This window comes from Natator depressus, chromosome 11, assembly GCF_965152275.1.
Source record: "Natator depressus isolate rNatDep1 chromosome 11, rNatDep2.hap1, whole genome shotgun sequence".
Taxonomy (NCBI): Eukaryota; Metazoa; Chordata; order Testudines; family Cheloniidae; genus Natator; species Natator depressus.
The window spans coordinates 68,380,495-68,405,109 of NC_134244.1; the positions used below are offsets into that span (position 1 = coordinate 68,380,495).

At 46.5% G+C, this 24,615-nt stretch overlaps 1 protein-coding gene and 1 long non-coding RNA gene across 2 annotated transcripts in view; both read right to left on the minus strand.

The window, feature by feature from the left end:
* RAMP1 (receptor activity modifying protein 1) overlaps positions 1-24,615 on the minus strand; it is a 122,533-nt gene that overhangs the window by 11,484 nt on the left and 86,434 nt on the right. The window lies entirely within an intron of this gene.
* On the minus strand, positions 16,188-18,092 carry LOC141995648 (uncharacterized). Its single transcript, XR_012641380.1, has 2 exons — positions 17,971-18,092; positions 16,188-16,752 (listed from the first exon to the last, which is right to left on the minus strand). It is a non-coding gene; the product is annotated as an uncharacterized LOC141995648 (long non-coding RNA).

The following is a 24,615-nucleotide window of genomic DNA, read 5'->3' on the forward strand; positions in this document are numbered from 1 at the left end:
GTGGCTAAAGTTTGGGAACCGCTGCTTTAAAAGACACCAACCAATTGCATTATCCTTGCAACTCCCTCCCTTCTCCATTTCACTGGAGCACAGAGAGTTCAAGTAACCTGCACAAGGGCACCAGATGAGTCCATGGCAGAGTGGAGTTTGGAATGCAGGAGTAGAGCTGGAAAAAGAGACACGTTCTTCCATGAAAATGTTCGCATGATATTCTTCCTGTGTTCTGACCAGCTCTACAGTGATAGCTGGCTCGTGGCCACATTGCTTTTCTAACACACTTTCAACAAGTTCATTTTCCCCTCCTCTCATACCTGTAAGTTGGTAATAAGTGCTGCTTTACAATCATCTTGCAAAATTCTGAACTATAAACAATAAAAGGAGTATGTAACAACACCAAATTTTATATAATATACACCCCCCCATATATTAGAATATGTATCTATCTGTACCTGCATATTTTAATCTAAAAATGCCTAACACGGATGGTGTAAATATTAACTATATGGGATGGGGTTTTTAAGAGCGCTCGGCATGTTCCTAACTGTGCTCCCATTAAAGCCAGCAGGAGCTATACCAGTGATTTCAGCAGGTGCAGAGTTAGGCCAATGTTGTTTCAAAATCCCACTCGCAGTTGTTAGGTGTGCTGTATAGAGACAACGAGATAGGAGCCCGAATCACGGAGACTAAAATGGCACCATCCTTTGACAAGCGTTAGGAATCTGAGGGACAAAGGATTCCGTTTTGCAGGGCTGTGGAAAGCTGCTGCTTTCCTGGCTGCCACACTGGATTTGCTCTGCCCACGGGGCCCACTTCTGAAGCTTTTAAAAACTTTATTTTTGCACTAAAAACACTATTGTGCATTTAAGTGAAAAATTTAAAGGCTCCAAAGCATCCACAGATTTGCTCCTCAAAAAGGATGAAGTCAGGTAGCCCTGACTCCATGGGTACGATTAGAAAACATAAGCAATAGACTGGCCTTCACGAGCAAAATATGATGCTTTTAAAATAGCTAGTCGGGGAGGCCCTCCTCCATGGCATGAATTCGTAATAGAAGCTGCAAGTGGTTTGGTGGCGATTTAAGGCTAGATCCACAAAGGGGACTTGGACTCAGCCTTGTAACACCTAACTTTTAGACATTCTGCGGCCTAGCGTAAGCCACAGCACCAAATTAGGAACCCAGACTCCTGTGCAATCTAGACAGAGAGCTAGGTGCTTAAGCCTGGGCAAGCTGATGGGGAGCTGCCTAAGCTAACCAATAAGATGTGCTAAGGAGAGAGGTGTGGCTTAGCTATGCCTACAAGAGCAGGTCCTGTAGGTGAGACAGGCGGGGAATGCCAAGTTTAAGGATTCTCCTGAGACTTGGGCACGAGCCAAGGTGCCAGGGGTCAGGACTGAGGAGGCTATGTGCACATGCCCACTTGCAGAAATTTAGAGGACTTTATGACCCAAAGTGTAGGCACCCGGGTAATTCAGATGCCTACAGGGGGTTAGGCAACAATTGAGTGGGGTTTTGAGGATCTAAGCTTTGGATTAGGTGACTAAAGTGGCATTTGGTTGCCTAAATCCCTTTCTGGATCTAGCCCTTAGTGGCTCTTGCATTGCCAGGCATTCCACACTGAATGCGAATGCACTGGCCTGCAGAGACAATTGGACGATAACCATGCAGGGATGTACAGTTAGACTGTGTGAAACTCTGCAGGGCACCAGAGCAACAGCATCAATATACCCAGACTCCCTACACTCCATGTCTTGTAGAAAATAATGAACCTTTCTGCCTTTCCCACAAAAGACCCAGGGAAATAGTAAAGTGAGATAGTTGGTGCCTCTAATCACTTTAATTCTACTTATGATGGAAAGGCTCAAAAAAACATGCACTGCCCATAATCTTAAACCCTGATGCAATTATGTGACCCAGGAGAGCAAATGCTACAAATAGCCAACAGTGGTTGGCTGAGCTTACGTAGGTAAACAAGCCCCTGTCTAAATGTTATGTGATAACCCTCTGGGTAAATCTATACTGCAATAAAAAGCCCATAGCACTGTGTCCCAGAGCCCATGTCAGCTGGGTCAGGCTTGCGGAGCTAAAAATTAATGTAGATGTTTGGGCTCAGGTTGGAACCCAGGATCTAAGACTCTTCCCCACTCGCAGGGTCTCAGAACCTCAGGCTCCAGCCCAAGCCCAAACATCTACACTGCTATTTTATAGCCCCACGAACCCGAGTCAGCTGACCCGTGGCCATGCCATGGTGTTTTATTGCAGCGTAGATGCACCTTTTGAGTACAGGGCACTGACTTCTGGAAGGGCAGAGAAGGTCTTTGGTGAGATATTCTGAGTCCAATGTGTCGGGTGTTTGCTGAGTTCACAAAGCTGAGGACGGTGCTTAGCCCTTGTGGAAGCCGATCCGGCTGATGGATAACAAAGGTTGCAGTCACTGCATTCCCTTTAGTCAGGCCAGTACACCCTCCCATTTGATGTGAACTTCTGATCCATTCTGGTTTATTTACATAAGGTACTAGCTGGCCCTTGAAAAAGATGTAGCCATAGGTGCTGGAACTAGGGGTGCTGGGGCTGTGGGGGCGCCCCTTGACTTGAAGGGGTTTCCATCATATGCAGGGTTTACAGTTTGGTTCAATGTCTCTCAGCACCTCCACTGTACAAACTGTTCCAGCACCCATGGATGTAGTAGGCCATTTGCTCATCCTCACTCCTCTGCAGGTGGGCACCATAACTATATATATGCGTACAGTGTATGTGTATAATAAAACCAACAACAATTGTAATTATTAATGCCAGGATCTACGAAATGCTGCAACCCTCATTGAAATCAACAAGACTCTGAAGCCGCCTTTGGCCAATGCTAATACGTTTAACGCAATAGGCAAGTAGATGTACATTGGTTTCCCACATTTGCTACTGAATTTGCTCACGAAGGAAGCCAAGTAATCAAGCTGTAATCAAAAGCATTTTGTCTAAGAGCTAGGGGGTCCGAGTCATACCCTGTTGAAATCCAGTGGGAGCCATACCAGTCTAAATCCAGGTTTCAGAGTAGCAGCCGTGTTAGTCTGTATCCGCAAAAAGGAAAGGAGGACTTGGGGCACCTTAGAGACTAACAAATTTATTTGAGCATAAGGTTTCATGAGTTACAGTTCACTTCATTGGATGCACACATTCTTACTTAATCTGAATTCCCATTGGAGTTTTGCCTGCAGCAGGACTGAGTAAAAGCTTCCTAAGGAGTTCAGGACTTGGCTTTAAATAAATATTCATGTGAATGTTACAACCACGTGTATGTGACAACCAACCTTCTTTATTTGCATTGCCACTGAATTAGGTTTGCAAATGTGAAATCCCAGAGTCCCATTGGACATGGCTAACATCCATATATTTTTCCAAACACATGGCCAAATTCTGTCCTTAGGTGTGTTTAAAACCCGCCACTGCAGGTAGGGGGAGTTGTGTGTGCACTTTCATGTTTAGAACTTATCCAACTATATTTACATACTTGTAAGTCACAGATCGCAATTTAGTTACCGTATCATTTACAATGGAATTACGGAAATTCCATCCCCTGGGATCTACAATTTGTACTTTCTATTTCATAGTACATGTTTTAATGGCTAAAATGCTGGGCATGCGTCACACCCATCTAGCCGGTCAGTGCAAACCAACTCCTTTTTGCCAGCCTGTTCAGAACTAACCTGAGTATCCCAGTCCTCCATCACGACGCCCCTGAATAGGGATGGGGGAGGCTATTGAACCAGTTTTCTTCCATTTGAGAATCTGACCGCAATACCCAATCCAGGAGAATGAAAATTTTCCAAACTGGTCTTTGGCAGGACAACAGCAAGCAGCAGTGACTGACTTCAAGTCCTTTTAAGCAGCAGCCATAAATTCTCCAAGCACCATTTCACAAATGAGAGCTCTCCCCAAAAGAACCATGCTGTGAGCTAATTCTTCTTTCGAAACAACAAACGCTGGCAGAGAGACACAGCTTCTTCTTCAACAGACTATAAATTGCCAATTTAAAAACCAGTGGCTTTCAATTGTTTTAAAATTCTGAAGCAGTCCAAGTGCTGAAACCAGAATGTCTTTCCATGAGCTCCCACGGGCATTCTTGGCCATTCTTAGTAACCTGACCGCATAGGATCCAGGGAGGAATTGCTAAATTTGAAAATTGAAACTTTAGCACTAGCGAGTGAAGTGTCTCACAGTATTACATTATTTTTCAAATGCCATATCCTGCCACTCTATTTGGGGATAACATTATGCAGACACATTTTAGAAAATGGGCAGCACTGATTGGCTAAATGAGGTTCTATCCCTTAGCATTATGGGATAACCATACCCTTGGGCCCTTACTTCAACTTCTGGTTTTTCTCACTTAGTTACAGCATTTTCAGAGTGTAATAACCCATGTCCCCTGGAGGCGCTGTTAGAGAAAAGCATAGTTCCAGTATTGACAGCCAAAAGTGTAAGTCGGGCACCAAGAAAAAAACCCCCCCAAAATCACCACTTTCCTGTTTAACTTAACAAGATCCAGCTACCTCAATATCTGCAGTAGTGCACTTTAATCCCCTATGCTTACTGACTGCATGTAGTTAGTTCATTATCTAAGGCAATTAACAATTTTTGTAGTACCACCAATATATATAGGCACACAGAGTATATGAAACACATACTCTGTGCGGTGATACAAAGTTTTTACAAGCCTCAGGTTAGAATATTTCAAATGAGTACTGTGACAAAGCTCTGTCCTTGCCTCCGTGGGTCCCGCGTTTCCTGGTGGATTTCGCTAGCCTCAGAGGCTGTGACCCTCCACGTAATCCTTCTCTCTCTAGAGACAAGAGTCACAGTCTACTGAGCCATTTTCATCATAAGCCAGCGAGGGAGGTGAGGAGAAGTTATCCTTCCTTGCACAGTCTCTGTTGTCTCCCAGTCTCAGTGATTAATCAGGGGGCAAAGGTGGGGGGGGGGAGCCCGGGCCCACCCTCTACTCCGGGCTCCAGCCCAGGGACCCTAATAGTATCAGCTATGGTAGCTGACCTTTTAGAAACATGACATATACAATTCCCTGGGCTACTTCCCCCACAGCAGCCCTCACTTCCTCAAGCTCCACTTCACCCTTACCTCAGGGCCTCCTTCCTTGTGCCCGATATGGTGTGTACTGCTCAGTCTCTCCAACAGCACAACTTCCTCCCACAGCTCCTGACGTGCACACCCACCTGATTGACTGGGAGGCTTTTAACTAGTTTCAGCCAGCCCCTGATTGGCTTCAGGTGTCCCAATCAACCTAGCATTCTCCCTGCCTTCTGGAAAGTTCTTAATTGGCCCCAGCTGTATTAATTGACCTGGAGCAGCTGCCATTTCACTTATCCTGGTACCAGGGATTTGTTTAGCCTGGAGCGAATATATCTATCTCCCACTACTTTTCTATAGCCATCTGGCCTTGCCCCATCACAGTACCAATAAACCTTTTATTTATTTTATATATTCCACACCACCAAGTATTCAGCACTTGCTGCATACGTTACAAAAATACTATTTTAGGGATGCTTCATTAAAAAGTGATGGGACTATATTTTGTGTCCCTCCACATTTAAACCAAGCTGCTTTAGTTTCCATGACTGCTATTTATATACATAATCTTACAGCTTTAAAGCTGGGTTTCTCAGGACGCACCAGAGCTAAAAGCAAGGGCTGTATATCTGTGTCCCCTTTCTAGCTTCCCAGTCCCTCCATCCCAACCCTCCCACTTACAGCTCTGCAGGGCCATAAAGTATCTGACCTCAAATCCTGTCACTGTGCCAAGAGCAAACATTGCCTATTCTGGACAGGTGCCATTGTGAGGGTGAAATTCCATATTTGGGGGAGGGGGAATTGTGAAATATTTCTCTCTCTGAGGCTTCTCAGAGATTTGAAATACTAGAAGCAGTCCTGACAGAGAGGGATTACTGGGCAGAGTAAAATGAAGGGATGAAAGACATTTATGTATTTAAATATTCAGTAGGTACATTGGTTTAAGGTGGGAATTAAAAAAAAATTACGTCCTATCGCAACTAATCCGGGTTCACTTGTCTTGTATTTCTGATTTCAGAAGCCTGTTAGTTCTTGGTTCATCCAAGAGAAACGGCGCAGAGAAGACATACATTTCTAAATGGAAACCCGAGGGGGGAAAAGGGAACATTTTATGATTCACTTCACAAATATTTACTTAAGCCTCACATCACCTCCCTAAGGCAGTTAAATATCATTAGCCCTATTTTGCAGGTGAGAAACCTGAGTCTCAGAAAGGCTAATTGATTAGCCCGAGGGCACAAAACCATTGTTGGAAGGTGCTATAGCTAAGGCTGCGAGGAGTCTGTCACGGAGGTCACAGAAGCAGGCCTGTCAATGGGGGGTGCAAAGGGGGCAACTGCCCAGGGTCCAGGCTATTTAAAAGAGCCCGGGGGTCCCCGCGCACCACCACCAGAGCAGCAGGGCTAGGCTTCCTGCCTGCCCTCGCACCGCGCCACTCCCAGAAGCGGCCAACGTCCCTGTGCCCTGGGGAGGGGGTCTCCGCATGCTGCCCCCGCCCTGAGCGCTGACTCCGCAGCTCCCATTGGCCAGGAACTGCAGCCAATGGGAGCTGCGGGGGCGGTGCCTTCATGCAGCAGCACGCGGAGACCCCCTGGGCCCCCTGCCTAGGAGCTGCTGCCAGAGGGGTGCGCTGGTCGCTTTCGGGAGCCGCCCAAGGTAAGCGCTGACCCCCTGCTGCATCCCAACCCCCGCCCCAGCCTAGAGCCCACACCGCCTCCCACACCCAAACTCCCTCCCAGAGTCTGCACCCCTCATCCCCCCTGTACCCAAACTCCCTCCCAGAACCCGCACCCCGAACCCCCCATGCACCCAAACTCCCTCCCAGAGCCTGACCTCGCACCTCAACTTCCTGCCCCAGCCTGGTGAAAGTGAGTGAGGGTGCAGGAGAGTGAGCGACGGAGGGAGGGGGGATGGAGTGGATGGAGTGAGCAGGGGGAGGGGCCTCAGAGAAGGGGCGTGGTCTCAGGGAAGGGGCGGGGCAGGGGGGGACAAGGGTCTTTGGGTTTGCGCGACTAGACAGTTGGCACCCCTACCTGGCGGGCATGTGGAAGCCCTGGCCGTGCCGGAAGAGCGCACCCAGCTGGCAGATCGCTGGGCACAAGCCAGTGCAGGTGCAGCACCACCCAAATTTCAGGTGGACCGCGTCCGCGCGGGCGTGGGGGCCCACTGACTGGTCCGCCCTGGGGCCTGGAATTGCTGTCGGCGGGCCTGCACGGCAGTCATGGATTCCGTGACTTCTGCATGGCTGGTGCTGGCTCAGGGGCTGCCCGCAGCAGTGGTTTCGGTGTGTGGGAGGGGCTCAGGGCTAGGGGCAGGGGGTTGGGGGGTGCTTACCTTGGGACCCCCGGCTCCAACTGGCATGGCCCTGCAGCTCTAGGCAGCGGAGGGGCCGGGGGGCTCCACACTGCGTGCTGCCCATGCCCACAGGCCCTGCCTCCGCAGCTGCCATTGGCTGCAGTTCCTGGCCAATGGGAGCTGTGGCAGCCAGCGCTTGTGGCGGGAGCAGTGCGTGGAGCCCACTGGGCTCATCTGCCACCTAGGAGCTGCAGGGACACGGAGCCAGGTAGGGAGCCCCTGCCAGCCCTGCCTACCTCCTGGGGCGTGCGCCACTGCCCGCTCCCCCTCCCGGCACCAGCGGGGGTCCTGGGCCACCTCCTGCAGCACTCACAGCGCCACTGGACCCCCCCCCCCCAGCACCCGCGGCCCTCCGCCCAAGTTTTAGTCACAGGTATTTTTAGTAAAAGTCATGGACAGGTCACGGGCCATGAATGTTTGTTTACTGCCCGTGACCAGTCCATGACTTTTACTAAAAATACCCATGACTAAAATGTAGCCTTAGGTATAGCATTTAGGAGGGCTCAAACAAATAGGCATAAGACCTACAAGTTTCCACAGCAATTAAACTACAGAATGTCAAAGAAAAATGCCCTTTCCACAGGATTTTTAATTCAACATCAGAACCAGGAATAAAATAGGGCTCTCCTGATCACAAACCCATGCATCATCCACTAGATCTCTCTGCTCCACCCGCTAGGTGATGTCTGTGTCTCAGTTTCTCCGGTTGTAAGATGAGGAGAATACCTATTTACAGGAGTGCTGTCTGTGAAGTTTTACAGGACCCACTGTACCTCTTAAGTCATTGGAAGTCAGCTCTTGACTTCAATGGGAGCAGGATCAAGCCATTAAAATTTTGATAACCTGGAAGGTTGGATGAGCACTGCACAAGGGAGAAAAATGCTCCCTTTATCCGTATCTGTTGCCTTTCAAAGAGCCATCATCTGGGACAACAAACCCAGAAGAGAGAAAGGAGTTGGTTGGCCACTTCTCTGTCACCTCCCTCATCCTGTGCAACAGATCTGGAACATGAACATGCTTAGCATGGTATCCTGCTGGATATTCCTGTAGTACTGGCCCTCCCTTTCTTTCTGTCCCAGAGCTAGCCCAGTGGGAGCACTCACACATACATGTCCTGCTGAAGCCAACGGTTGTTTTGCCAGTGACTTCAATAGCAACAGGATTTAGATCACAATCCAGCAGTGCCCACTGAGCCACACGTCCATTGTCAGATGAATGGTCTTGCCCATCCATTTGCCCAAGTCAACACATTAGATTGCAGAGACAATTCTGCAGTGACACGGGTTTCTGTTTTCATTATGTAGTAAGTAAAAATATTTCCCACTGGTAATTTAAAAGGATCATCACATTCTCTTTCCAGTAATACCTTGTCAGGCAGATGTATTGATGTAATTAGCCTAACACCTTTGATATATGATGCTGATTCTCTCTTACGCTCCTGTGATCCAACCCTTGGACGTCTCATCTCCTACCATCTTGTTTCCTATTTTCATTGTGTATGTTCATTGCTTTGGGGTGGGGGTGGGGGGTGGATAGGAAGGCAGTCGGTAAAATTACTGTAATCTGTAAAATAATCCCCCAGCCCTGATCATTCCCCAATGCACTGGGTTGCACTACTTGCTACTATAGCCATTAAAAAGGCTACATCAGCAAAAGGAAATGCTTCTGCTGGAAAATAAATGTACCCAATAAACCTTTAATTGCTTTGGTGGAGGACAGCAAACATATGCAATTTAAAGATTACCTTTCAGCTGTAATGTGCCCTTGAATAGTTCTAGCAAAGGGAAAGTAATACCACTTGCTGACTATGTAATTCTCCACACATCAGTTGAGTGAACGTTCATTCTGAATTATTCATCAAATTTTGGCTCTCTCAATTTGTGAAATCCTTGAACTAATTCATTATTCACAATTATCTGCAAATTCCTTCAGCAAAGAATTCTGGCCTGTCGATTGTTTGTGAACGTTTTGATGGATGCAAACTGCATCCAGACCACATTTGTGACTCCACATGCAATACAATACAGCCTGCAACTGCTACTGTCAAACAGACGTGTCAAAATTTGCTTTTGCTGACTAGTAGAGCATTCAAACGTCACACTTTATTTTTGTGACCCCTTACCGGACCTGGAGTGATCAAATGTTTGCAGAATTGAACATGAAAGGTTCAAGACAGGACTGAATAAAAATCAAGAATCTGAATCAATATCTATGGACAATTTTCCCCGCTGTTTGCTTGGATCTTTCCCTATATAAACACTGCTCACGATTGCGAGTAGGCACATTGATTATTACATGTGATGATGTGCAGGTAGATTTAGAAAAGTGAGTGGATAGATAATATTTATTCTTTGCATTTATACAGCACTTTTAATCCAGGGATCTGAACGCTGGTTGAAAGCACTGAGTAATTAAGTTTCACAGCCCCCCGAGTAAGGCATTACACGAGCAGAATAAGGCACTAGAAAGGTCAGGTAACTTACGCAGAAATCAGTCAGGAACAGAACCCAAGAGCCCCGTTGCCCTAAAGTTCTCTGCTGTCATTTAATAAAACACAGATTATTGATCGCAGCAGAGAGTCAGCGTTTTATCTAATATGGCAGCGGGACAGGCAGACTCTCAGCTGGAAGCCTGGAACGTTCAGTGATTCAATTGCAATTTTTATGCCCGGCAGCATTAAGTTCAGGTCTAACTTGCATCCTTTCCAGAATGTTATTTATTAGACTATGGGAGCAGCTGCAGACTCTTGGTTTAAAACAACCCCATTCAGTACACAAAATTTGCTGTGTTAAAGCAGTAAGATTAGTGGCTGAAGTTCTGCTTGGTTAAAGGGCTGTAATTCACTGAATAAAAGCTGGGTGAAAAATGTACCCACTAATACTCATTTACCTGTTGGTGAACTAGACAATCAGACCCTAAGGTGAGACCTGGAGATGCTACATCTCAGAACTGGCAATTCTTGAAATGGTGCCACAGGGCTAATTAATGGAGGTCTTAGACACTGCAATGTCTTTCCAATAAGTACAGATTTCAAGAGTGGAATTGCAACGCGAGAGCCCTTAAAGTGTGGCCAAACAAGCATACCCAAACTTACTCACCAAATAGCCCTGTGTTCAGAGGGACATGCATCCTACCTATCTGGCCCACTCTAGGAAGCGGGCCCTATAATTTGTCAGACGGAGACCTGGCACAATATGGGATGGAGCTGAATATTTCTGAGCAGATGTATTTCTTAGCTATTTCACAGTAGATGTAATCTGCCACCCACTCATATACCCTGCAGCATCTGCCCTTGCCCAACAAGCTTTCAGAAACCTGCTTAACAAAGCTACTTCTACTGGAGCCATTTCTCACCCTGCACTGGAAGTATTGTTGTTGCAAGGTCTTGAGCTACTTACCTGATTGCCAATCCTTTTCTCAATGTGCTTGCAATATGAAGCCAACCAGCCCTTGAACTCACTGCCTACAGCACATCAATGTCTTAACTTTAGCTGCTGTTAATAAACAAGGACCTTAACCCCCTAGGCAGACTCCAGTAAATCATTCAGCAAGTTCACCCATGCACAGAGGTGATATGAAGAGGTGCGCACCATCCAATTTTAAAGAGCAGGCATGGATCCTTAGAGCTGATCTTGGCCCCTGGGGCTTCGTTCAGGGAGGGGAACTTTGAGAGTGAAGGAGAGCCAGGAGACTTAAGGGAAGAGTGTAGAATGGAGAAACACAGAGCAAATGATTTTAGACACAGAGCACAGTGAGTGGTCTTTCTATACCCTTGAAAGCAACAGTCTCTGTATGACAGACCCTTGTCAATTTGAAGTCATTGGTAGCTTTGCAACCAAAGGAGACCTGGAACCAGCACAGAATGTAATATCCCAAGGGGATATAGTGTGGTTTGTACCTGCTCCAAAAGTCTCTGCTTATTAGACTATTTGACTTCATAAAGCATTGTACTCCTGGGGGCATTTTAGGGATGATCGGCCTCATAGGAGGAGCAAGAATTGTGATAGTTTGGGGGGAGATTTTTTCAGGGAAATTTTGTAGTAGGAATGGTTTCTAAATATGCCTCGTACTTTTGCTTTACCTCTTGGATTGAGGTTATTGATCACAATAGGCCCGCAAAGCGGGGGGTGGGGTGACATTAAGATGAAATTATTGGATGTTTCTGTTTGTCACATGAGTGTGACAAATGTACACACACAGATTAATTAGTGCTCCTGTCCTCGTGTTCCTTCAACAGTCACCATCATCTCTGTCCTGACCACACCAGCCTGGCTTTTAATGCTCCAACTCGGGACAGTGTAACGGCCTCCATCTTGGCTGACACTGGAGATGGAATTAGGGACCTCATAAGCTAAAAGTCAAAGTCTCTACAGCTTGAGCCACTTATATAGACAGCACCTAGCACAGCAGGACCCCGTCTCATTTGGGGCCTTTATTTTTTACTCCAGTACAGATAACAAAATAACTAGAAATCACAGCTGCAGGCAAGAGGCTTATTTAGTGCTCTCTCTCTACTGAACAACAGCATCATTTGAATGTACATGGGTGGGAAGGTATTTTGCTACAAGTCTCAGGATGCAGTGACAGCGGGGTAAGTTGTAGTCTTCACTAGGAAACGATAAACTTTATGTGGCTTTCCTGTGCTACAGAACATTTCACACGGGGCTCTCCTCGATGAACATCTTAGATGGACACATGAAGAACAGTTCCCATAGCTTGAATGCCACTCTCTTCTCCCCAGGATTGACTTTTTTAATCCCAGTCTGAAAAAGAGCTAATTCAAAAAGCATTTCCAACATTCCACTTACTGTACTCTTCCTGGAGAGATATTTTTAAAAAAATATGTTTCACATTCTGGGTGCCTGAGAAATGCCAGTCTTAAGCTTAGTGTTTATACAAGAAATCCACCAAGAAGAAGCACTGAGTTGGCCACAAGCGATTTCCAAGACTTCCTTTCCACTTCTTGGAGGGATGAAAAAGGTCAGCCCTCACATACCAGAGGCACTGAAGCATTACTGAAATTTAAAACAGATTTTTATACCCCTTAGGGAGAAAGGAAGGATTACACTGGGTCCCAAGGGTGGGAAAATGAAATATATAGTCCTTGTCTAATCTTTGATAGGATTCGTTATATTAAAAACGAATAACCTCCTCAAACTGCTTTATCTGTATCAGACAGAGATAAGTCTGAATCAAAATCCCAACATTGTTCAGCTCTGGAATTGTTCAGATCTAGGTCTGAATTTTGCAACCTGGACTTTCTCTCTATAATGGACTCTTCCAAATCCCTGAATACCAACCGGCTGTGGGGAAGTTCCAAACCAAGTATGAATGCTGTTCTGTTCTGTGTTTGTAGAGTACCTGGTCCATGGTGTTTGTGTTTGTACAGGACCTGGTGTTTGTACAGTACCTGATCCATGACTAGGTTCAATAGTACTACAAATAACAAATAATGTTGTGGCACCTCTGATCTCTCAACATTATGAAACCCCTCGACTTCAAATAGGGTAGAAATGAAGTCATTCTCTCTTTCTAATATGCACATAATTATAGGCAAAGAATAGGGCTGGCTGACGCTAACAGATACATGAAGTTATCGTATCAGCTGTTTACCCCAAGAGTTGGTCTGCTCTCCCAGAGATTCCAGTTTGATGGAAGATGGAGACCTCAATAGTGGCACCTTAAAGTTTCCAACTCTGCCCCTGTTTCCCCCCCACACACACACCCCCATTAATCTCCTACAAGACCTCCTAATAGGATTACTCTACATTGTTGGTATCAGGTCCTCAGGAAGAGTGGATGGCCACCTATGACAGACAACCTGGACCACATCCCATCAGTGGAGCAGGTACCTTTCAGCGTACGATAAGGAAAGGGAAGGGAAAGGAAACACTGACCCTCAGCGATGTTTCTGGTCATGGGTGGCGGGTGAACCCTGGGCTCAGGGAGTCTAGCCCCTGGCCCAGCCCACCCCTTCTGTCTGAGGCCCTACCCCTCCCACCAAAGCCCAGAGGCTCCTCCCCACCATGCAGTTGCCAGTCCCCCCCAACCCCGGGCTGCCCATCCCCCACCTCAGCGTTCCAAGTGGGTGGCACAGCACCCCTCCCCGAGACCCGGAGCGCCGGGTGGGTGGGTGAGCGGGAAGGCGGTGTGGGCCCCCCCCTAGCCCCAGAGCACCAGGTGGGTTAGTAGGCAGGTGCACTGGGTGGGAGGGCGGCACCTCCTCCCCGCCCCCAGGCCCAGAGTACAGGCTGGCCCCCATTAGCCTCAGCCTGGGGCCCCGGCGGGAAGAGACCCCTGCAGTACAGTGCCGGGAAGCAGGAAAGGGCCTGGGGGTAGAGCATGGGCAGGGCCACACAAGGCTGTTTGGGGAGGCTTAGCCTTTCCCTGTCTTCGATACCCACTGCCCATGTTTCTAGTGAAATTAAAATCTATTAATGGCCTTCCTGGTTCAGCGTGGTGGGTGAGAGGATATATTAAATCCACAAGGTGGATCAACAGTCTTCTCACCACTTTAGGATATCTCTTCTCAAGGAGATTCAGACACGATATCTTGAAAATGTACCAGAAAATGTAACTTTTGAACCTTAACACAGAGAGCCTAATTTTCTAATGCACACACCTAAAATGATGTGCCTAAATAATCATTTATGCAGACAAACAGTGGTTGCCATTAATATCTATACAAAGGCCCTTGAAAGTAATAAATGTATCTGCAGTATTCCCTGTACTCATTATAGGGGAATGCTATAGAAGTACTATAGACAGGTTATAAAAGGCTGTCCTAACGACCATTACTTGAATAACTAACAATAGTTTTAAAGTTAATATGTCAAATTCAGGTGTGATGTGCACTAGTCTATCCTTTTCAAGGGGAGTTTTGCCACTGACTTTACTGAATCCAGGATCAGGCATAGATTGGTGTAACTTACACAGCATAACTGTTAACTCTTTAGCAGCTGAATATTCTTCAAGGAGAACATGGAAGGTACGAGTTATACCCCTCCAGACTTCCTTAAACTTCCTACTGAGTTTGATGCAATGTCTATTCCCTCCTTACCCTCTCCCTTAAAAAACAATAGGGGAGGGGGACATTCAGAAAAAACGTTCTTCTGGGGTTTACATTAACCAGTAATTTATTCTCCTCAAGTCTAACTGGAATTTAAAGGTATAACACAAAGGCTGTATGACGGAACTAGCAACAAAGGTAAGTGCTGGTCTCAATTAAAATCAAACTGTACATTCTGAACCCCCCACTTAAATTAAACACCTGTGCTCAACCCCTGACTTAAGCAAACTCTTTACAGTATCTTCAAGGTTTCTAGTAAAACCTTGGTTCATCTTCTACTAAGCAAATCATTTCTCCTAAGCAAATCACTGTTGCTGTTCTCTTGGGTGGCTATTGAAGGCAGATTCCCCTGTGAATGGGAAATTTTTTAAATCCTGGGCATCCTTAATTCAGAAAACAAGCGTTTGCACACAGCACATATCTGATCATTGTAGGGTCCATGAAAACAGCATGGGATAGGTACACTATTGTTAAGTGAAGTCAAGCGTTCATTCAGTTTATACAATAATACTCTTACTTTGGATTGTCCTACGTTCTTTACAATGATTGAGCCTGATCCTGCTCTCACTGAAGTCAACGGAACAGGCCTGGAGCCATTTTTTAAAAAGGTCTAAACACCACGAGCTGTACTAAATACAGTGGGCAAATCCCATCTCCCTTACTCTGGCAAAACTCCAGTTGGCACAGTGATTTCAACAGAGGCAGTGCCAGAATAAGGCAGGCAGGACTTGTCCCGGTAAGCGAATACTCACTGTTACTCTGTGCTGTCACCTCAGCACTTGATGGACAGGGCATTGCTCCTGTTCGAATCAGTCTGTTGCACCCACCTGTTGTGCCATGGTCAGCTTTTTTCTGGCAGTTTCTGTCTTTTCATTGTGCGTATACAGCTGCTAGCACCCTGGGGGCCTCTCGGGGCTACTGCAGTACAATATGGCTTACATTTTATAATACACTAATCTCTGCCCTGACACAGCGTCTCATCAGATGATCTCAGAACACGTTACAGAAAGGTCAGTATTATCGGCCCCATGTTACAGATGGGGAAACTGAGGTTCAGATAGGGGACGTGACTAGGAGTTATGGCTTGATACTGAAAACCATGGGTGCTCTTCCCATGGAGTCAAGGACACTGTTCTTAACCTGGGTTTACAACTAGAAATTCACTGCTCTTAATGACAAGACGATATCCTGGTTTTCCATATTTATTCTCAACCAGTGATTTCTGTATCACATTTCCAAACTTTGCAAGACAAACCGAGACTTTCATGCAACAGCCAGCATTAGGAGATTCAGCCTGGGAGATAGCTGAGTAAGATCAATTTGTGCTCTTACTGCTCCATACATTACATCATCACCAGTAATAAAAGGTCTGGCGGTATGGATGCCAGAAGCAGATGAGCACACCGCTTGCTCATACTGACTGCAGTGTCAGTTATGACTCAAAAGACACACATGGTACAAATATGTACACTAACTAGGTGCAACATATGCAGAATTACTTAGGTCACACTAGCTCATCCTCTCAGCAAAAGGAGAATAAAGTTACTGTTAGCACAGCTCTAGTCTGTTTCCACAGGCAACCTGTTTACACTGGGAAATCCTTGTTTCAGCAATGGCCACAGTAAAATGTCTTGCTTTTTTTTTTTTTGTCTTGATGATCATATTCCAAAGCAGATAGATGAATGAATTTCTAGGGGTGGTTTGTGCTGCCCTATCAGAGAGAGAGAGAGAGAGTAATTAACCAGTAGAACAAATTACCAAAGGGTGTGCTAAATTCACCATCACTGGGAACCTTTGAATTAAGACTGGATTTCTTTCTAAAAAGAAGCATTCTAGTTTAATCACAACTCATTGGGCCCAATGCAGGCATCATTGGCTTCTTATGGAAATCCTTTAATACAAGAATTTGTGTGACCGCCCTTATAAATAAGGGTGAGACGTTAATCCCCATTTATACACTCTAAGCACACACTAGTCTGAAGGTTCTCTTCAAAGATCTTGTTGGCGTCACTCTCCCCTCTTTATTTTTAAGACAGATGTCTAATTGTACTGCTGGGTCATGCTCTGTTAGGCTGTAGTGTCGTGACTGATGGATGCAGGTTGGTTTTTCCACACTTCCGGTTTTCTTCCAGTTCTGCTCTCTGTTTGGTGTTAGAATGAGAGAGCAGCCACTCCACTTTTCAACTAGAAATGCTACTTTTAGCGTCACTTGGCAGCACGTATCAAAGTGCCCTCCGCATCCCCTTGGACCCTAGAGCAAGGGGAGAGCAGGGAGGGATCGTGATTCCGGGATACATTTATATGCAGTAACAAATGTGACCATAAGCTCCTGGTGCGACTCAGCTCCACCTCTTCCTCGGGGAAGATTACGACAGCATGGTCTGGCCCCTGGTTCCCAACCTATATACCATTGTGGGCCGCATCCAACACTACCTGTATGGCCCTGACGATGTCACATGGGCCCAGCTCTGTGCTGATTGAGCCGCAGGTTGAGAACCACTGGTCTAGCCCATTGTGAACGTGATGGAGTCAAGGCCTCAGATTGCTTTTGGCTTCATAGGGTGCATTTATGATTTGTGTCACAGTGGTGCCTCAGGGCTTCAACCAAGACCAGGGCCCCTTGTGTGCTAGGCACTGTGCAAACCCACCGGGAGAGTCCTGAAGAGCCTACCAGCTAAATAATCTTGGACTCCCTGCGCTGAAGAAGTTAGATTTGAGCCTCTGCGTACGGAGCGGCTGGAAGAAGAGAGGATGCTGAGTGCGACCTGAGCAAGCCCCTTCTTTACGTTGCAGCTGTTTGTGCACCGATGCAGCCGAGGTGCTTGCTAAGCAAGAGCGCAGCTTCCTACCGCAATGCAATGCTGCACGGCCCTGTGTGACTGAGGGTCTCCTGCAGGGTGGAACAGCATACGCCAAAGGCCCAAAACAAGCAAGGCCCAAGGCTGTTAGTATTTTCTCAGGGACTGTGCGGGCAGGGGGAGGGAGGGGGCAGTCTTTCCTACCTGTGAGTTCCTGCAGGTGCAGCACTAGGGAGACCAGCGCCCTGCTCTTTTATCTGCTTAAGGCAGCCTCTCAGCTGTGGTACCTGGCAAGCTGCATTTCACATAGTTTTGCCTCAGGCTCCTAGGCTGTTGAAAGCTCTCAATAGACCTCTCCCCCACCACCCAGAGAACCATCCTGCATACAAGTAACAAAAAGGCAGCCATTTGTCCCACAGAGAGGTTAGAAATTGGAATCTCCTAACTGAAAGTGACCAAGCTAACAAGAAATTGCCAAATCTCCTTTGGCTTGAAACCCTTTCCAGGGATCCCCTAATGTTTTTCCCATTGCTACAGGATTTTCAGTTTCCGAGCCTTGGCTAGGTCTTCAGAAAGCTTGGGGAAAGAGGCTACTGTATTCCACTAAGCCACATCCGCTGTCCTTAGTGGGAGGGCTAGTTCCTACCGGTCTCTAGCAGATTCGCTCTTACCATTCCACTCTGTCCTTCCAGAAAGCTCTCTTAGCCCACTGGATGTCAATGGAGTTACGAGTTGGGTCACTATTTCTTCTTCCCAAGCGTCTCCAGGTATAACTTTCAAGTATGCTAAGCCTCAGTGTTTGTCTTTGGATTGCTTGGACCAGATGATCCCTTCAATCCAGCCTTAATGCTTCAGTGGCTGGCACTGCACTTAGGTGACTCATGTGATGTGCTAAATGGTGAGAGATTGTACTAGTGAACTTGAGGGGGGGGAAGCAATTCAATATTTCATTTACAGCACAATGTCCTAAAATGGACTTTTGTTTTTATCAGCATCCTTGTTCATCAGAGTCCAAGTTCAAGGGACAATTTTTTAGATATGAATGAGGAGCAACTTTTTCAGCTCGTGTAGAAAGTCAGACCCCAGGAATTTATGGAAGTGCCAAAGCTTAGTAAATTTCTATTTCTATCCTCAGCATGATGGTCATGCTCTTTTTCCCTTTATGAGTTTTCGTTCTCTCAGTGACTGAACCCGCCTATCTAGATATCATTCCTTGCGTGCACTCTGTCAAAAGGTTTTAAAATTCGAGTTAATAATTACAGCCGGAATAGGTGCTAAAGCCTGGGCAGCTGGGAAGGTGGTTGAAGACAGGGAGAGAGATTTGTCAGGGGAGCTTTTAAAGTATTTTTTGCTGTATTTACAAATTCTGCATTAAGTGTCCAGAAAGGCTGGGGCATCTGCGGTACAAAAATGTGCTTCTATAGATGGTCTATAAATAAGTCAACCAAAGAAGTGTAAGCCCCAACAGCCTAAACAAATCCATTATCTATTAAGCCTTCTGACAAGCAGAATATCTGATTTTCAGACATTTCATTATCCTCTAATACCATCCTAAGCCTGTGAGTCAGAGGGAGAAGTGGTACCTACAGAATTGCAATGTATTTTCCAGGATCAGCTACGAAAGACCCATGTACCAACGAGGCCCAATGTTTAAAGAACTCCCATCTGAAAGTCACCCTAGAAGTCTAATTATAGTTCTCATCCAGCCTCCAGTTCTTTCTCCTCAGGCTTTCATAGTCTGTGGCCAGCGGAAACAGCACATTTGGACTTGGGTGGGGAAGGAATGGTTCATGCTGCTCAGTGACCCTATGCCAGTTAAGGAATTACATTGATGGACCTGAAGAGAAGTCCTGTCTAGTCCTCCTCGTCATAGTAAGATGGTGGTTGTGAATCAGGGCCTTGAAAGAGAATTAGATGATGGGACATTGAGCAGGATCTCCAAAGCTCTCTGAGAGCTATGGAAGACCCTTGGAAAAAAATCTGAGCGAGACAGTCCTTTCATGTGGGAAAAGAAACAAACTCTTTGTCTATGGGACACGTTATCATAGTTATCAGAAGGGTGCAACATGCAGGAGCGTTGGTGAGGGACTGATCTTGATTTCCTGGCCCCACATGAGATTGGTCAGGGTTACAAATGGTTAATACCCCCTATCACGTGGCTGACACATCAGTGTCTCCTGATTCCAGTGGCTACTGTCATATGGTGAACTCTAGTAAAGTAACTGGCGTTACACAAGTCTGAGTTCGCTATGGGATAAGCCCTGGATTCAAGACACAGCCAAAATTGTTTCTAAATCCGCCTTGCATAGCGGATTCATACATAATCAGAGCAGTTACTCTTGCGGAGTTGATTTTACCATTGACAAAGGGACGGGGCAAAGACAAAACAACATTTTGTGCCACTACTGCTTTGGTACCAAACAAGACCCGCAGGACCCGGATACGTGAAAACAGCAGAGGGTTTCCCAGGGGAAAACGTGCAACATCGTGTGCTTGGGCAGTTTCTTGTGGAAGCTTCAAGACAGATTTGTTATCTTGCTGCCACTCAAACAGATTCCCGAAACAACAGCTCTGAGACTTAACCGTCCTTTCCACCTTCCCAGTTAGGCAGAGCCCAGATCTTTTACTGAAACAGCCAGTTTCGTCATATGGTCCCTGACCTCCTCAGAGACCCAAAATACATGACAGCAGATGTTGTTAAACAATCCTCGGTTACAGAATTTACTCCGCAGAAGCACTGTCCTCAGACAGAACATTGGATTTCTCATCATTGTCAGAGATTAAACAGTTGTGGGCTTTCACCATCCCCAAATCTGTGAGACTATATTTTACAGGGCTATTTTATGAGCCGCTTCTTCTCTCAGCCAGCACTGAGTGAAATGCCACTTGACAACCTTCTCCTTCTACTTCGCTTCCCAGAGTTGCTATTTATGAGAATAAGTTAAAGATTTCCCCAGGCCATCTTTTCTCCTGTGCATGGCTTGTCAAGGGAGAGTGGTGATTCTCTTGGGGATGGCTGACTGAGAGCACGGCTTCACTCTGAAAAATGACTAAAAAAGGGACTGTGGTTCACATATTCATTCTTTCTCCGTGATTCCATATCAAACGTGTACACAGCCTACAAGGAAAACAGTGCTTTTCTCCTAACTACCAGCCCTAAAATATCATCTTGGAATCCGAAAGTCCACTGGATTCTTTCCTTCTCGCATATCACCACCAGTGGTGACAGTTCCGCTGGCCAAATTCTGCACCGGTGACATTTGTGCAAGCCCATTGCCTTTAGTCGGGTGCACTCGATTGGCCCTGTAACCGGAGCTCAGTAAACAAATCTGTTGATGATGCACAAGAAGGAACAGATCCTAACTCCCTCACCCAGAGCTGTGAAATGCCTTAAAAACTTATTTTAGTGCCAGCTGGGAGTTCTCTGTTTGTGCACATTAGGAGCAGAGCTGCTGAGTAGAAGGTGACACTTTTTACATAGTCAGATGCACAGTTATAACCAAAAAAAGGGAAGATATTTGAGGTTACATTTCCAAAGTCATTATATTCTTTCTCCCTGTACAAGGGTATGTGCTATGGCACATTCAGCACTCCACAGTCAGACTGACCCCACCCCTCCTTCAGCAGCCCTCTGCCTCCACCCCTCTGACCAGGTAAGATCCCCATCCACCATCACTATGATCCTCTCCCTTGGTCCATTAGTATGTCAGGCAGCGCCCGCTCAGGCCCCAGACAATGCAGGAGCAACCCGGGAGAATGAAGCTGTCCAATTCCTTTTGCCATTAAAATGACCCCAGTTTGCCTCGAATTTTCCAGATCTGGGGGACAAAACCACTAGCGAACGCCGTCCTGCCATTTCCCTTCTTTGAGTCTCTCTCTCCTTTCACCCTGTCAGCCACAGCACTAGTGCTTACCTCTAGCTCCCTGTCTGAACTTTCTTTCTATAGCTGGATGAAACTTGGGATTGCCGGGTCACAGGAAGTTTTGATATTTTGAAATTTGGTTTCCGCATGACAGGGTTGCCACAGCACTGGGGACCCTGGAGTCCCTGGTCCCCAGCAATCCGCCACACAAGCTGGCAGGGAACAAAGCAAACCTGCCTGAGGTTCAATGAAACTTCATCAAATCCAACCCAGTTTTGCAAAACGATTCAGATTTGACACATTGGCATTTTCTGACCGGCTCTGTTGCTCGCTAGATGCCACTAGGACTTCAGCATCCTCCCATCTCCTAGCCTTAATTGAGACTATTTCAGTAGGGAGGCTAAGCACGACTGCATTCCCCAAATCATTCCCACGCCACTGGGCTACAGTACAAGAAAAGCCTCCCAAAGTAAATTCAGTAGAATATTCCTTTGTGAATGGAAAGGAGCTGTTTCCAGTCTTGGCCTTGTCTACAGGGGCGAATTCCCCAGTGTTAGTCTAGCACAAGTGCAGGGGCTAGCATAATCCGGATGCAGGTGCTTTTACCATTGGGCCCGCTAGACCTGCTCCAAGTAAGGTCGGGAGAACGTCTCCTTTCAGAACCAAATGCTCCACTTGACAGCGATATCCTGCAGCAGTTCAGACAGAAGGGCAGCAAGCTGGCAAAGTGGAACATGAATCTATTAATACAAAGAGACAAGGGTAAAAATAGATCACGATTTCACACTATGAGCACTATGCTACTTGGGCTGTGAATCAGAGTGTTCTGGTCACTTCTGTCCAACCCTGCTGTCAGCCCTGGCAGTTTGGGGAAACACGGTGCAGAAAAGCGACAGGGGGGCTTTTTGGTGCAGGTCCCTAGGACGCCCAGAGGGTCGTGAAAGCAATGTCGGTATTTAACTTAAGGACTGACGCCAAAGTCATCAGCATCCCAGGGACGTTCAGGCCGCTTCTCTGCAGCGAAGGCTAAAGCGTTCACTGCAGTTACAGCGGAAACACTCGCGCCTGGACAAGAAATAGCAGCCGCAGCTTTTGCCCAATGGCTCAGTAAGCCCACCATAATTTTTTAAGAGTAGTTCTCACCCCATCTCCCACCATGTCACGAAACACAGCAGCGCAGCAAACCTCTGCTGCTCAGCTTTCAGTTTCCAGCCCAGCTACTGGGCTCCGACCTGCCTGGCCTTGCGGGAAGCAACACTGGGAGGACTAGTGTAGACAAGGCTCCGGTGGCAGCGAGCCTTTTAAGCACCAAGTTGCGGAGAGTCAGACGGTGCCCGGGTTAAAATGCAAGGGCCTTGACAACCGTGTCGAGAGACAGTCGAATTCTGTAGTGCAAACCAGGGCCTAGAAGGCAAAACTCAGCCCCCGCTAACACTGCAGCTCAGAACCGACAACAATGGGTGTGCTAGGAAATCTCTGCGCAATGCACAGTCCACATCCTCTCCTCGTGTGTCCCAGAGACCAAGAACTCCTGCCCCTCTATGAATATGGCGGAAGTGGCAGCCTTATCACAGCTGTTGAATCCTGGGAGTGGTTTATTGCAGGACACACTGCGGGCTGCGCCCCAGTAAAAGCTACCAAAGCCCGTTTCAGAAGTGATTTGGGGTAAATGAAGACACGACCAGAACCCTCCTGCAAGCCTGAAATCGCACCCAAACCTTTTCTGAGGATGAAATGTTTGGTTACATTTTTCCAGTCATTTTTGCACCCCAGCCAGAACTGTGAGTGACAATGCTGAAGTATCCTAGAGAGGATTCTTTTGTAGTGGTAAACACCCATTTTTTCATGCTTTGTGTGTATCAAAAGATCTTCTATACTTTCCACAGTATGCATCCGATGAAGTGAGCTGTAGCTCACGAAAGCTTATGCTCAAATAAATTGGTTAGTCTCTAAGGTGCCACAAGTACTCCTTTTCTTTTTGCGAATACAGACTAACACGGCTGTTACTCTGAAACCTATCCTAGAGAGTGTGTCCACAGTCAGGATATTTCTGCTGAATCAGAAGCAGGAAGTAACTTGAACAGAGGGTGTTTTAGCAGCATATCATATAACATGGGCTGTGAATAACAGGCACAGCAGAGCGAAGCTGAGAACAGAGTTTCATTATTAAGCCATTCGTTTTGTGTGATTTCAAAATGATCCTATATTTGTCTTAATTAAAAGTTCATTTACTAAAACCCTGGTTGGAAATTAAAGTATATCGCCTGGATCTGCTTGTAAAATACGACAACAAAAAAGGCTTTTCAGAAAACATTTCTTTCCTGACCAGGTGGTCTTGGAAATCTCACAAAAGCACTTGTTACTGCAAGATTCTGCCACTCAGCTTTGCAGCTCAAGGACATTCAGAAAAGTCTGAATAAGAAGCCAATATGAAAACTGCTAAGTATATACTCATCTCAAACCTCCAACCAGATGTGACATTGAACTGAGGATGCTTAGAACTGCCTAGGAGAAGGAACACCAAACCATTCCATTATTTCTTTCAAAGCTGCCGAACAAGAGCTATCCATGTCACACTCTTTCTAGGGAGAACACAGTCCCTGCTGGGAGTGGTCTTGGCTTCATCGGAATCCATGGGATGTTTGCCATCATCAAGGCAGACCCTTCCAAATTCAAGGTTTTTTTGTATTCCCTTTTCACTGTCCTTCTCTGATCCCATTCACACGGCTGTGTTAGCCTTCCAGGTATGTGATCAAAGCTCCTCTCAGCTGCATCCATGAAGTACCCACAGCAGCAGATGTGGGGTTCACAGGCTTTTCTGTTGACTTTAGTAGGAGCAAGAACAGGCCCTGTACAGTCATTTCAACTAGGATTTCCAAAACAGTTTAAGTGCTCATGAAATTTCAGTGGGGATTGAGTGCCTAAATCCCCTAGTCCCTTTTGAATATGGCCTATGTTATACATGAGGTCAGACTAGATGATCATAATGGTCCCTTCTGGCTTGGGAATCTATGAGTCTATGAAATACCAGCCTTCACTGACTCACGTATACTCTGAATATTGCTGCTTTCAGGGATTTATGCATTGAGCCAGAAGGACTGAGGGAGCTGAAACAAGCCGAAGTTTGTTGCCTGGATGACGAGTCTCCTCTGAGCTGGTGCAGCTACTCAAATGTTGGAGGAGAAAAGCAGCTTTTGTCACATGCCCTGAAGGCCAAAGTGTCTACGATCAGAAGTGCGACAGAAAAGCAAAGGAGAAATAAACTCTAGAGGCAACCTTCAGATTTGAAGATTCGTCCTCAACACTGTGAAATGAACTTCACTAGCACATGCTCCAAAAGGAGTGGGAAGGGGCCCCAGGCAACCAGCACACGCCAAGTAGCAAACACTCCTATAGAATTGATGATCTGAGGAAATCAGAGTAACGCTGCAAACTCCCCAGTGCTCCAGCAAC